This window comes from Idiotropiscis lumnitzeri, unplaced genomic scaffold (assembly GCF_059441095.1).
Source record: "Idiotropiscis lumnitzeri isolate Australia: NSW breed Sydney's pygmy pipehorse unplaced genomic scaffold, RoL_Ilum_1.0 HiC_scaffold_114, whole genome shotgun sequence".
Lineage (NCBI taxonomy): Eukaryota > Metazoa > Chordata > Actinopteri > Syngnathiformes > Syngnathidae > Idiotropiscis > Idiotropiscis lumnitzeri.
The window spans coordinates 474,929-487,500 of record NW_028283652.1 but is presented as its reverse complement, the minus strand read 5'-3'; the positions used below and the strand labels follow the sequence as shown (position 1 = coordinate 487,500).

Here is a 12,572-nt window from a genome sequence, read left to right as displayed (position 1 = left end):
TAGTGTCAGGCAAAAAGTCTATTTCCCAATAATTCGAGTAATAGTCCACTGTCACATGGTAGTTCTTGTTCTCAAACTGAAAAATGTCGACGCCCACCTTTGCCCATGGCCTGTTTGGCAAATCATGTGGGTTGAGTGTTTCCTTCTGTTGTCTGTCATCTACTGACCTGCAGATGTCACAACGAGTGATGTGTGCTGTAATATGGTCATTCATGCCAATCCAGAAAACGCATTCTCTGGCTCTCCTCAGACATCCTCCGACACCTAGATGAGATGAATGCAGGCGGCTGGTGATGTCCTTCTGGAGTGCGGTAGGTATAACAGCACGTTCACCTTTAAAAACAATGCCATCTTGGTGACTCAGTTCACCTTGAAACGAATAGTATGGCCTGATCTCCGGCGGTATTGATCTTTTGTCTGACGGCCATCCCTGTTGCATCATCTTAATAAGAGTTTGAAGCGTTCTATCTTCTTCCGTAGCTACTCTAATCCTGCTCAGGCTGTCATTGGAGATAGGTAGGTGCTGTACCATGTTAACAGTTTCTATGTCAGCCTCAACAGAGCCCAGGGGTGAGCATTCTGGGAGATATGCTCTACTCAACGTGTCTGCTAGTAACATGTCCCTGCCTGGAACGTACACTACAGTCAAATCATATTTCTGAATGCGCAGCATCATTCTTTGGAGTCTCTTTGGAGCACTCAACAGAGGTTTCCTCACAATTGTCTCGAGCGGCTTATGATCGGATTGGACAGTGACCTTACGCCCATACGTGAACTGATGAAATTTCTCTACACTGAAAACCATGGCTAAAAACTCTTTCTCAATCTGAGCATAGCCACGTTCCGTCTGCGTGAGTGCTCTGCTTGCAAAAGCAATGGGCTTGCCTTTCTGCATTAGTGCTGCCCCCAAACCAGTGTCCGATGCATCGCATTGCACCACTAAATCCTCCTCAGGGCAGTAATACTTCAGGACAGGAGCACCTGCAATCATCATTTTAAGTTTCGCAAAAGCCGTTTCATGTTGCTCCATCCATTCCCATTCAACATCTTTGTGTGTCAACTGTCTCAGTACCTCACATTGGTCTGAAAGCTTGGGGCAAAATTTCGCCAGATAGTTTACCATGCCCAACAGTCTTTGCACTGCCTTGACGTCTGTGGGCCTCGGCATGTGCTCAATGGCACGGACCTTGTCTGGGTCTACTTTCAGTCCGCTTGCTGTGAGCCTGTGTCCAATGTAATTGCACTCAGCCTGTCTCAGTTTGAACTTGTCTGGGTTCAATTTAATGTTCTTTTGTTTACATCTGTCCAGAAACTGTCTCAACTTTGCATCATGGTCTCTTATCGCATCTTCCTGTCTCTCACCCTGGCCTGTAATAAGCACATCGTCAGCAATGATATACAGACCAGGCAGTCCATCCAATGCTTGATTCAATTTCCTCTGGAAAACCTCAGGTGCCGGACTAATCCCCATGGGCATCCGGAGCCATCTGTAGCGCCCAAATGGGGTGGAGAATGTGGTCAGGTAGCTAGACTTCTCTTCAAGTTTGACATGCCAGAAACCACTTTTAACATCACACACTGTGAACAGTCTAGCTTTAGACAAGTCTGGGAGTACATCTTCAATAGTTGCCAATGGGAAGTGACTGCGCTTGAGAGCCTTGTTTAAGGGCTTTGGATCAATGCATATTCTTGGCCTGCCATTTTGTTTTTGTACTACCACCATGCTGCTGATCCAATCGGTGCTACAGTCAACAGGTGCGATAATACCTCTGCGCTCGAGGTCTTGAAGCTCCTCCTTCAGTGGCTTCAGCATGGCGACAGGCACACGTCGCTTTGGCAGCTGTACTGGTTTGACACTCTTGTCCACTTCCATTGTGTACTCTCCTTCCAGACACCCATCTCCTGAGAACACATCTGCAAAGTCCATCTTAATCTGTTCGAATGTCCACTCTCCTTTTGTCTCTTTCTCTGTTGTCACAATACTGTCCATTGCCATGATATTTTCATAATGCACCTTGATAAGCTTCATAGCCTCACTGGCTCTTTTTCCTATAAGTGGGACAGTGCAGTCCTCATCCACTACTTGGAACTCTAGCCGATACAGTTTCTGGTTTCTTGGGTTCCTCAGCTTAACTTTACACTTGCCCAGTGGTTTCACCTTGCTACCATTATACATCACTAGTACTGACGTCGTCTCATCCAGTCTCGCATCCGTGTTCAGCAGGTTAACGGGTAATACGTTACATGTAGCGCCGCAATCAATTTGGAACTTTACCATATTTTTCCCCAAGAGCATGCCTGCAAACAGCTTTGTGTCACTTTCCTTGTTAGAGCTTATGGTATTCACATTTTCAAGTTTTGTCACCTCTCTAACACACAGAATGTCCTCATATTCACTTTCAACGTCCTCTACACAGTGAATCGACGTCTTTCGCTTGACTTCCGTGCGAGCTTTACATTTTGCCGCAAAATGGTTGTCCGAACCACACTTTTTGCATTTCTTGCCAAAAGCCGGACATTTGTATTTGCTCCTCTCGTGCGTCCGACCACAGTACTTGCAATCCACCATGTTGTCTTTCTGTCCTTGCTGCTGGCGTGAAGCTCCGTGGACGACATGAACTTCCTCCACTTGTCCAGCAATGGTCCTGCAATTTTCCCGGGACAGCTCCGCTGCTCTGCACAGCTGAAGGCAAGCATCCAAAGTCAAAGCCTTTTCCCTCAGTAATCTTTCCCGCATGTTGGCGTCACAAATGCCGCACACGATTCTGTCTCGAATGAGGGAGTCTCTCAAGTTGGCAAAGTTACATGTCTTAGCAAGCAGCTTCAATTCGGTAACATAGTTGTCAATAGACTCACTGGGTCCTTGGTTCCTCGTGAAAAATTTGTACCTCTCCACAGTTTCATTCACCGCTGGACTGCAATAGGTGTCGAATTTCTCAATCATGTCTTCCAACGTCCACTCCGCCTGCGCTGTGTCCCCCATGAGCGTATCGAGCAGCTCCCTGCCGCCCTCGCCGACCAGGTACCTGAAGAGCCGCACCCGCCTCTTCTCGTCATCCTCGGCAACAGTTAATCCAACATAAAGTTGAAACTCGTCCCTCCACGCCTTCCACGTTTTGGACAAATGGCTGGAGTCCAAACACAACGTTTGTGGCGCTTTCAGCCCGTCCATGCTCGGAGCTTGCCTGGCGATGCTAACCTCCGCTAATCGTTAGCGTCTTGTCGTCTCCTCGGTGGAAACAACGATTTACCAAAAAAATCCGGCAAAATCCTCCGCCGCTGCCACCATGTTTAAGTGGGGTTTTCTAAGAAAAGATACAAGTCCAGTTTCTTTGCTCTGACCCAACTTGGCCAGCGTTTATTTCCAACAACGTGTTCCTCGAATGCCCTGCAGTCATAACAACAGGCTTACACACATCCAACTGCCCTGCAGTGCCCCCTACTGATGCACCTGATAACACAGCATACCATATTGTTACAACGTTTGCCACAGTCCTGCCGCGGACGACTCGCAAATGCGTGTCAGGAGACTTGTGTGTGGCTCCGTAGCTACACGTTCGGACCACATGGGGGCACTAATATTATACCAGCCCCGTACCACCAATACATACACCAATAACAAGGGGTGGCGTTCACTCCGATCCACCCATGGTCATGTACCATTTATTTGACATTATTTCAATTAAATTGGAATAAATGGAAGAATAACGTGGAACTAATAAAATAAGAACCAATGATATAACCAGTGAAGCTAAAAAAAATGAATGAAGCTTCTCCACACCTGCTAATTGCCACATTAACTAAACTTCCCTTTATTGCATTCAGTAAACACCATTTTTTAAAATTGATTCATTAACTTTTTATTTAGTAAACACTCACTGCACCAACCCAACCGGACTGCATCGGGTCATCTGTCTGCTACACCTGTAGACTACGAGAGTCCCCTTTTGGTCTTAATGTGGAGCTCCGGAGCCACACTCAAGTCTCCAGACACGCATTTGCAAATTGCCACACGCATTTGCGAGTCGTCCACGGCGAGAATGTAGCAACACCCAAAGGCAGGGGACGCTGAATGTTGGCATTTTGTGCTCTCAGCCTGTCAGGCGAATATGTGGAAATTTATAAAAAAGCAGCTCGCATACTTGCTTACATTTGTCAAAAGTTTTTTTTTTTTTTGCAGTGCAAAAGCTTACAGCACCTGGTATTCCCAGGCGGTCTCCCATCCAAGTGCTAACCAGGCCCGAACCGGCTTAGCTTCGGAGATCGGACGAGATCGGGCGTTCTCAGGGTAGTATGGCCGTAAGCGACAATTCCTTTCAAAATTTTGCATTTTATACATGTGGTCTTTATTGTGGCAAATACTCCAATCCAAAAATACGTAACAAGAATCTGAAACTATAACCACAGTCACAAATGTGTCACAACAATCTACAATGCATGATTGAAGTCACAGATATATGACAAATATCAGCAAATGTGTACAATGGTTTGTTGGCACATACACATGGTTAAATGCGGACAAAAATCCGTAGATGGGCGAAAACGGGACCTTTTGATTGGCTGTGTTCTTACAGGTGACGTTTGCTACAGTCCTGCCGCGGACGACTCGCAAATGCGTGTGCTGATTTGCAAATGCGTGTCAGGAGACTTGTGTGTGGCTCCGTAGCTACACGTTCGGACCACATGGGGGCACTAATATTATACCAGCCCCGTACCACCAATATATACACCAATAACAAGGGGTGGCGTTCACTCCGATCCACCCATGGTCATGTACCATTTATTTGACATTATTTAAATTAAATTGGAATAAATGGAAGAATAAAGTGGAACTAATAAAATAAAAACAAATGATATAACCAGTGAAGCTAAAAAAAATGAATGAAGCTTCTCTAACCTTCTAATTGCCACATTAACTAAACTTCCCTTTATTGCATTCAGTAAACACCATTTTTTAAAATTGATTCATTAACTTTTTATTTAGTAAACACTCACTGCACCAACCCAACCGGACTGCATCGGGTCATCTGTCTGCTACACCTGTAGACTACGAGAGTCCCCTTTTGGTCTTAATGTGGAGCTCCGGAGCCACACTCAAGTCTCCAGACACGCATTTGCAAATTGCCACACGCATTTGCGAGTCGTCCACGGCGAGACTGTAGCAACACCCAAAGGCAGGGGACGCTGAATGTTGGCATTTTGTGCTCTCAGCCTGTGAGGCGAATATGTGGAAATTTATAAAAAAGCAGCTCGCATACTTGCTTACATTTGTCAAAAGTTTTTTTTATTTTTGCGGTGCAAAAGCTTACAGCACCTGGTATTCCCAGGCGGTCTCCCATCCAAGTACTAACCAGGCCCCACCCTGCTTAGCTTCCGAGATCGGACGAGATCGGGCGTTCTCAGGGTAGTATGGCCGTAAGCGAGAATTCCTTTCAAAATTTTGCATTTTATACATGTTGTCTTTATTGTGGCAAATACTTCAATCCAAAAACACGTAACAAGAATCTGAAACTATAACCACAGTCACAAATGTGTCACAACAATCTACAATGCATGATTGAAGTCACAGATATATGACAAATATCAGCAAATGTGTACAATGATTTGTTGGCACATACACATGGTTAAATGCGGACAAAAATCCGTAGATGGGCGACCTGTAAAAACGGGACCTTTTCTTACAGGTGACGTTTGCTACAGTCCTGCCGCGGACGACTCGCAAATGCGTGTGCTGATTTGCAAATGCGTGTCAGGAGACTTGTGTGTGGCTCCGTAGCTACACATTCGGACCACATGGGGGCACTAATATTATACCAGCCCCGTACCACCAATATATACACCAATAACTTGGGGGGGCGTTCACTGCTATCCACCCATGGTCATGTACCATTTATTTGACATTATTTAAATTAAATTGGAATAAATGGAAGAATAAAGTGGAACTAATAAAATAAGAACCAATGATATAACCAGTGAAGCTAAAAAAAATGAATAAAGCTTCTCCACACCTGCTAATTGCCACATTAACTATACTTCACTTTATTGCATTCAGTAAACGCCATTTTTTAAAATTGATTCATTAACTTTTTATTTAGTAAACACTCACTGCACCAACCCAACCGGACTGCATCGGGTCATATGTCTGCTACACCTGTAGACTCCGAGGGTACCCTTTTGGTCTTAATGTGTGGCTCCGGAGCCACAGTCAAGTCTCCAGACACGCATTTGCAAATTGCCACACGCATTTGCGAGTCGTCCACGGCGAGACTGTAGCAACACCCAAAGGCAGGGGACGCTGAATGTTGGCAATTTGTGCTCTCAGCCTGTCAGGCGAATATGTGGAAATTTATAAAAAAGCAGCTCGCATACTTGCTTAGATTTGTCAAAGTTTTTTTTATTTATTTATTTTTTGCGGTGCAAAAGCTTACAGCACCTGGTATTCCCAGGCGGTCTCCCATCCAAGTACTAACCAGGCCCGACCCTGCTTATCTTCCTAGATCGGACGAGATCGGGCGTTCTCAGGGTAGTATGGCCGTAAGCGAGTATTCCTTTCAAAATTTTGCATTTTATACATGTTGTCTTTATTGTGGCAAATACTTCAATCCAAAAACACGTAACAAGAATCTGAAACTATAACCACAGTCACAAATGTGTCACAACAATCTACAATGCATGATTGAAGTCACAGATATATGACAAATATCAGCAAATGTGTACAATGATTTGTTGGCACATACACATGGTTAAATGCGGACAAAAATCCGTAGATGGGCGACCTGTAAAAACGGGACCTTTTCTTACAGGTGACGTTTGCTACAGTCCTGCCGCGGACGACTCGCAAATGCGTGTGCTGATTTGCAAATGCGTGCGTGTCAGGAGACTTGTGTGTGGCTCCGTAGCTACACATTCGGACCACATGGGGGCACTAATATTATACCAGCCCCGTACCACCAATATATACACCAATAACTTGGGGGGGCGTTCACTGCTATCCACCCATGGTCATGTACCATTTATTTGACATTATTTAAATTAAATTGGAATAAATGGAAGAATAAAGTGGAACTAATAAAATAGAAACCAATGATATAACCAGTGAAGCTAAAAAAAATGAATGAAGCTTCTCCACACCTGCTAATTGCCACATTAACTATACTTCCCTTTATTGCATTCAGTAAACACCATTTTTTTAAATTGATTCATTAACTTTTTATTTAGTAAACACTCACTGCACCAACCCAACCGGACTGCATCGGGTCATCTGTCTGCTACACCTGTAGACTACGAGAGTCCCCTTTTGGTCTTAATGTGGAGCTCCGGAGCCACACTCAAGTCTCCAGACACGCATTTGCAAATTGCCACACGCATTTGCGAGTCGTCCACGGCGAGACTGTAGCAACACCCAAAGGCAGGGGACGCTGAATGTTGGCATTCTGTGCTCTCAGCCTGTCAGGCATAAATGTGGAAATTTATAAAAAAGCAGCTCGCATACTTGCTTACATTTGTCAAAGTTTTTTTTTTTTTTTTTTTTTTGCGGTGCAAAAGCTTACAGCACCTGGTATTCCCAGGCGGTCTCCCATCCAAGTACTAACCAGGCCCGACCCTGCTAAGCTTCCGAGATCGGGCGTTCTCAGGGTAATATGGCCGTAAGCGACAATTCCTTTCAAAATTTTGCATTTTATACATGTGGTCTTTATTGTGGCAAATACTTCAATCCAAAAATACATAACAAGAATCTGAAACTATAACCACAGTCACAAATGTGTAACAACAATCTACAATGCATGATTGAAGTCACAGATATATGACAAATATCAGCAAATGTGTACAATGGTTTGTTGGCACATACACATGGTTAAATGCGGACAAAAATCCGTAGATGGGCGAAAAAGGGACCAATTGATTGGCTGTGTTCTTACAGGTGACGTTTGTTTAAGTGGGGTTTTCTAAGAAAAGATACAAGTCCAGTTTCTTTGCTCTGACCCAACTTGGCCAGCGTTTATTTCCAACAACGTGTTCCTCGAATGCCCTGCAGTCATAACAACAGGCTTACACACATCCAACTGCCCTGCAGTGCCCCCTACTGATGCACCTGATAACACAGCATACCATATTGTTACATCCTTTCTCTTTTTTGGAAAGCTTGTCCTTTAAATTGGACTTGGTGCCGAACACATACAATGTGAACAATGCTGAGACAACAGTTTTTTTTTTCTCAGTGACAGATGCAATTTCAACATCCCAAACAAAACAGTGCTCCTCTGTTAGGAGGAATCCCACCCTTTTTTTTTTTTTTTTCCACAATTACAATTACCCTTAAAAATAAGAATCCCCAAAGCATGTGATTAAGTAGTAAAGTCCTTGTACCGCTGCGGCTTGTGAATAACTCTACCACTCTTAGTTGTCATCGGCCTATCCCTATCGGACGGAGCGGCTGGCTGAGGTTGTATTGGACTCGCTTGGGTGTTTGGTGGATCCTCAGCCTCCATGTCTATTGGCCTCACATGTGGATCTCCCAGAGCGTGCCTGAGGTGTCTACGGTTCCTTCTCAGAACAGCACCTGAATCCAATTCAATGTCATAGGATCTGCAATCAACACAGTTTTTCACTCTGCCCAACCTCCACTTAGTGTGGGGGTGAAAAGGCTGAACCCTAACACAATCGCCAGGTTTTAATGCATCGAGATCCCTAGCAGAGCGGTTGTAATAAGCACACTGGCGGAATTGATTTTTCAGCAGTACTGGCCCTGCTCTAATCACTTTGGGCCGAAGAAGGCTGGGCTTGACTGGGAGCAGTGTCCTTGTACGGCGGCTCAGCAGTCTTTGCGCCGGGCTTGAGTCTAGTCCTTGTGACGGTGTATTGCGGTGATCCAATAACGCAAGATATGGGTCCTGCCCAGCCGCTTTAGCCTTTTGCAAAAGTCTTTTTGCTGTCTTCACGGCAGACTCTGCTTTGCCGTTACTCTGAGGGTAACCTGGAGATGATGTTTTGTGCTCGAACTCCCACAGCCGACTGAACCTGTGGAAATCCTCCGATGAGTATTGAGGTCCATTATCTGAAATTACAGTGCTGGGAATGCCATATCTAGCAAAGTGGGCTTTCAGTTTCTTTATCACTGTGGCAGATTTAGTGTCAGGCAAAAAGTCTATTTCCCAATAATTCGAGTAATAGTCCACTGTCACATGGTAGTTCTTGTTCTCAAACTGAAAAATGTCGACGCCCACCTTTGCCCATGGCCTGTTTGGCAAATCATGTGGGTTGAGTGTTTCCTTCTGTTGTCTGTCATCTACTGACCTGCAGATGTCACAACGAGTGATGTGTGCTGTAATATGGTCATTCATGCCAATCCAGAAAACGCATTCTCTGGCTCTCCTCAGACATCCTCCGACACCTAGATGAGATGAATGCAGGCGGCTGGTGATGTCCTTCTGGAGTGCGGTAGGTATAACAGCACGTTCACCTTTAAAAACAATGCCATCTTGGTGACTCAGTTCACCTTGAAACGAATAGTATGGCCTGATCTCCGGCGGTATTGATCTTTTGTCTGACGGCCATCCCTGTTGCATCATCTTAATAAGAGTTTGAAGCGTTCTATCTTCTTCCGTAGCTACTCTAATCCTGCTCAGGCTGTCATTGGAGATAGGTAGGTGCTGTACCATGTTAACAGTTTCTATGTCAGCCTCAACAGAGCCCAGGGGTGAGCATTCTGGGAGATATGCTCTACTCAACGTGTCTGCTAGTAACATGTCCCTGCCTGGAACGTACACTACAGTCAAATCATATTTCTGAATGCGCAGCATCATTCTTTGGAGTCTCTTTGGAGCACTCAACAGAGGTTTCCTCACAATTGTCTCGAGCGGCTTATAATCGGATTGGACAGTGACCTTACGCCCATACGTGAACTGATGAAATTTCTCTACACTGAAAACCATGGCTAAAAACTCTTTCTCAATCTGAGCATAGCCACGTTCCGTCTGCGTGAGTGCTCTGCTTGCAAAAGCAATGGGCTTGCCTTTCTGCATTAGTGCTGCCCCCAAACCAGTGTCCGATGCATCGCATTGCACCACTAAATCCTCCTCAGGGCAGTAATACTTCAGGACAGGAGCACCTGCAATCATCATTTTAAGTTTCGCAAAAGCCGTTTCATGTTGCTCCATCCATTCCCATTCAACATCTTTGTGTGTCAACTGTCTCAGTACCTCACATTGGTCTGAAAGCTTGGGGCAAAATTTCGCCAGATAGTTTACCATGCCCAACAGTCTTTGCACTGCCTTGACGTCTGTGGGCCTCGGCATGTGCTCAATGGCACGGACCTTGTCTGGGTCTACTTTCAGTCCGCTTGCTGTGAGCCTGTGTCCAATGTAATTGCACTCAGCCTGTCTCAGTTTGAACTTGTCTGGGTTCAATTTAATGTTCTTTTGTTTACATCTGTCCAGAAACTGTCTCAACTTTGCATCATGGTCTCTTATCGCATCTTCCTGTCTCTCACCCTGGCCTGTAATAAGCACATCGTCAGCAATGATATACAGACCAGGCAGTCCATCCAATGCTTGATTCAATTTCCTCTGGAAAACCTCAGGTGCCGGACTAATCCCCATGGGCATCCGGAGCCATCTGTAGCGCCCAAATGGGGTGGAGAATGTGGTCAGGTAGCTAGACTTCTCTTCAAGTTTGACATGCCAGAAACCACTTTTAACATCACACACTGTGAACAGTCTAGCTTTAGACAAGTCTGGGAGTACATCTTCAATAGTTGCCAATGGGAAGTGACTGCGCTTGAGAGCCTTGTTTAAGGGCTTTGGATCAATGCATATTCTTGGCCTGCCATTTTGTTTTTGTACTACCACCATGCTGCTGATCCAATCGGTGCTACAGTCAACAGGTGCGATAATACCTCTGCGCTCGAGGTCTTGAAGCTCCTCCTTCAGTGGCTTCAGCATGGCGACAGGCACACGTCGCTTTGGCAGCTGTACTGGTTTGACACTCTTGTCCACTTCCATTGTGTACTCTCCTTCCAGACACCCATCTCCTGAGAACACATCTGCAAAGTCCATCTTAATCTGTTCGAATGTCCACTCTCCTTTTGTCTCTTTCTCTGTTGTCACAATACTGTCCATTGCCATGATATTTTCATAATGCACCTTGATAAGCTTCATAGCCTCACTGGCTCTTTTTCCTATAAGTGGGACAGTGCAGTCCTCATCCACTACTTGGAACTCTAGCCGATACAGTTTCTGGTTTCTTGGGTTCCTCAGCTTAACTTTACACTTGCCCAGTGGTTTCACCTTGCTACCATTATACATCACTAGTACTGACGTCGTCTCATCCAGTCTCGCATCCGTGTTCAGCAGGTTAACGGGTAATACGTTACATGTAGCGCCGCAATCAATTTGGAACTTTACCATATTTTTCCCCAAGAGCATGCCTGCAAACAGCTTTGTGTCACTTTCCTTGTTAGAGCTTATGGTATTCACATTTTCAAGTTTTGTCACCTCTCTAACACACAGAATGTCCTCATATTCACTTTCAACGTCCTCTACACAGTGAATCGACGTCTTTCGCTTGACTTCCGTGCGAGCTTTACATTTTGCCGCAAAATGGTTGTCCGAACCACACTTTTTGCATTTCTTGCCAAAAGCCGGACATTTGTATTTGCTCCTCTCGTGCGTCCGACCACAGTACTTGCAATCCACCATGTTGTCTTTCTGTCCTTGCTGCTGGCGTGAAGCTCCGTGGACGACATGAACTTCCTCCACTTGTCCAGCAATGGTCCTGCAATTTTCCCGGGACAGCTCCGCTGCTCTGCACAGCTGAAGGCAAGCATCCAAAGTCAAAGCCTTTTCCCTCAGTAATCTTTCCCGCATGTTGGCGTCACAAATGCCGCACACGATTCTGTCTCGAATGAGGGAGTCTCTCAAGTTGGCAAAGTTACATGTCTTAGCAAGCAGCTTCAATTCGGTAACATAGTTGTCAATAGACTCACTGGGTCCTTGGTTCCTCGTGAAAAATTTGTACCTCTCCACAGTTTCATTCACCGCTGGACTGCAATAGGTGTCGAATTTCTCAATCATGTCTTCCAACGTCCACTCCGCCTGCGCTGTGTCCCCCATGAGCGTATCGAGCAGCTCCCTGCCGCCCTCGCCGACCAGGTACCTGAAGAGCCGCACCCGCCTCTTCTCGTCATCCTCGGCAACAGTTAATCCAACATAAAGTTGAAACTCGTCCCTCCACGCCTTCCACGTTTTGGACAAATGGCTGGAGTCCAAACACAACGTTTGTGGCGCTTTCAGCCCGTCCATGCTCGGAGCTTGCCTGGCGATGCTAACCTCCGCTAATCGTTAGCGTCTTGTCGTCTCCTCGGTGGAAACAACGATTTACCAAAAAAATCCGGCAAAATCCTCCGCCGCTGCCACCATGTTTAAGTGGGGTTTTCTAAGAAAAGATACAAGTCCAGTTTCTTTGCTCTGACCCAACTTGGCCAGCGTTTATTTCCAACAACGTGTTCCTCGAATGCCCTGCAGTCATAACAACAGGCTTACACACATCCAACTGCCCTGCAGTGCCCCCTACTG

At 45.6% G+C, this 12,572-nt stretch overlaps 2 non-coding genes and 2 pseudogenes across 2 annotated transcripts; all 4 read right to left on the bottom strand.

The window, feature by feature from the left end:
- Positions 1 to 4,186: 4,186 nt before the first annotated feature.
- On the bottom strand, positions 4,187 to 4,305 carry LOC148315440 (5S ribosomal RNA; annotated as a pseudogene).
- Positions 4,306 to 5,302: 997 nt separating this feature from the next.
- LOC148315439 (5S ribosomal RNA) lies at positions 5,303 to 5,421 on the bottom strand. Its single transcript, XR_015841072.1, has one exon. It is a non-coding gene; the product is annotated as a 5S ribosomal RNA (ribosomal RNA).
- A 1,000-nt stretch (positions 5,422 to 6,421) lies between these two features.
- On the bottom strand, positions 6,422 to 6,540 carry LOC148315438 (5S ribosomal RNA). Its single transcript, XR_015841179.1, has one exon. It is a non-coding gene; the product is annotated as a 5S ribosomal RNA (ribosomal RNA).
- A 1,003-nt stretch (positions 6,541 to 7,543) lies between these two features.
- On the bottom strand, positions 7,544 to 7,652 carry LOC148315437 (5S ribosomal RNA; annotated as a pseudogene).
- Positions 7,653 to 12,572: the final 4,920 nt, after the last annotated feature.